Source organism: Poecilia formosa, unplaced genomic scaffold, assembly GCF_000485575.1.
Source record: "Poecilia formosa unplaced genomic scaffold, Poecilia_formosa-5.1.2 Scaffold44, whole genome shotgun sequence".
Lineage (NCBI taxonomy): Eukaryota > Metazoa > Chordata > Actinopteri > Cyprinodontiformes > Poeciliidae > Poecilia > Poecilia formosa.
This window is the reverse complement of record NW_006799983.1, coordinates 467,269-469,713: the sequence shown is the minus strand read 5'-3', so window position 1 is coordinate 469,713 and position 2,445 is coordinate 467,269. Positions and strand designations below refer to the sequence as shown.

Below are 2,445 nucleotides of genomic sequence, written 5' to 3'. Positions count from 1 at the left end.
TGGCGGCTGCACCGACTAAAATAACATTGATTCAGTCTTTATAAATATGCCACTTACAGAATAAGCCAGAGTGAGACACAGGAGGCATCCCAGCACAAATATTACCTTCAGCATTGTTTCACTGATTACCTGCCAAAATAAAAAAAAAATGATTGCAGGTGTATTTTTTTAAGCAATAGATTAATGAAAAAATGAGTTCAATATTAAAAATTGTATCTTACATTTTGCTTTAGTAACAAAATATCCATGTGGGAATTAATTCCAGCTGCCATTAGGCAAACAGAAGTGAAACCCTTCATATAATTGTTGACCATTTTTTTCATGGATTACATTGATTTGTTTATGATTTAGCATTGATGAAGGGAACTATTCCTATCACCCTAGCCCCTGTCTCTGTCTGACTCATTCCAAAATGTTAATACTTTAAATCTGTCAGGGTTTTGAATCATGTCAGGCCAAACTCTACATGTAAAGAAACTCTGTCTTGCATATTCACTGAACTGTCTGCTTGCTTTTAGTTTGTTTCCTTATCACTATGATTTCCAAAGTTTTTCTTCTGTGCCCCCCTATGCATTACAATAAAATCCCCCCTGTGGAAGAGCATTCTTTGCTGTCCGTGTAATTTCAAACATATTTCATTTTTTGTTTGGAACAATGTTCAACTTTGCTATCATCAATACATTTAAAACAAGTCTCTGTGCAAAATGGGGTTAAAACATGAAGAGAAATGTTTGTTTCTTTTTTCATTCATCGATCGCCCCAATGGCACTGCGCCCCCATTGGGTGGCTGTTTACATTTATCCATCATCTATTGCTGGGACTTCCTGTGAGGTAAAACTCTCCAGAATCAACATCTCATTGTATTTGACTTTATCACAGGATAGTTTGATCATATCTAAGCAAGATGTTACGGTAAATGTTAATGTAGTTTATTTTGTGTAAATAAACTACGAGGAATGAATACAGTGAGCACTGTGACACCATGCACCACCCCTGTACAGTATGTTTAATATCATTTGTAGTGTAAGTTTCTATGTAGAGTGTTTAGAGTTTTTTTACAGTACGTATTTTCATGGCTGCACCAAATTAACTTTACCAGTTTTCTGTATTAAAGTGGATCTATGCGCTTCAATTGGCCGTAAGGATTTTCAACAAATTGCACCATTATACCACCAGCAGCAGTCTGAATTGAGAATCCTTGGATCGATCTATATTTGAAATTTCCTAATTTTTGTGAGCTTTTGCAAATTGTATTGCAAGTTGTCTGGTCTTGGCTGACAGGAGTGGCACATAATGTCGTGTTCTGCATCAAGGTTATTCTGACAGCCAAAGTTTTTTGCAATCTCAGCTTGAATTGGAATATGAATGTATGGATTGGTTCTTACGGATATATTTAAAAATTATCTAGGTTAATGTGTGCCTAGATAATGGTGGGGTTCAGTTTTTCTTTGTAGCCCCAAAGGTTCAATCTAAAGAAAAGCTTTCTAAAGTCGTTGCAAATGAAAACGTTTCAGGGCTTGAACTTACTGAAGAACAACGCTCACATATTTTCCTTCAAATTCCTGTCAACTTGTGAAAAATGATTTTTCTGCACATTTGTTTCACCCTCATGGCCACTTATCATTACAAATATGGGAATAAAGCACAGTTTTGAGCACACACAGTGAGCACACACAATATATATCAATATTTCTTTATTTTTTCTTATTTTCTTTTTTTATTTCTTTAGTTATTTAACTACTATCATTAACTACAAAACCACTGGTATTGGTCAAGTTACCATATTTTTTCATGCATTGAGTCTGATGAGGCCAACTCAAGCTGTAATTATTAGAAACAGGAATAACTTCTGCACAAAATGAGCACATCACTTGATGCTGGATGTTCTCTGATGTTAAAAACTAAGAGTTTTCTCTCAGTTTTGCTTTTAGCAGGAGCTGGGGTTGCTTTGTGGCTTTGTCTCATCCTGGTCCACTTGTACAGCATATCAATAAGATAAAACATTTAATCTGTTATTAGATTAGTCTTTCTAGATATTCATAGACTTATATGGGTACATTTGTGCAAAGCATTATTTTCTAATGTTCTTCTGGAAAGCATATATGTCTTGATGATGAAGTGCAAAATATAATGAAAGACAACATAGCAAAAGTCTGTATTGAAAATGTTTATTTTTAGTCAAAACTTGGTGAAGAATGACATTTGTCCAATTGTTGAGTGAATAGAAGGCATCTGGTTAAAACAGCAGCCACTGAATCTGAAATGAGATGAGAAAATAATACAGCTATAAATTCTCTATAAACCAACTTCTCAAAAACAGACTGCGTTAAATATCAATGATTATTGACAGTAGAATTGTCACAAATCTGTTTCTGTGTTTTTCACTCACTTCATCATTACTGATTGAGTAGTTGTTGGAGCAGGGCCAGGAGCTGGGTCAGAAGT

The 2,445-nt window shown here is 34.9% G+C and overlaps 1 long non-coding RNA gene across 1 annotated transcript; it reads right to left on the bottom strand.

Moving 5' to 3' along the window:
- Window positions 1-2,152: 2,152 nt before the first annotated feature.
- LOC103137861 (uncharacterized) lies at window positions 2,153-2,445 on the bottom strand. Its single transcript, XR_476191.1, has 2 exons — window positions 2,390-2,445; window positions 2,153-2,257 (listed from the first exon to the last, which is right to left on the bottom strand). It is a non-coding gene; the product is annotated as an uncharacterized LOC103137861 (long non-coding RNA).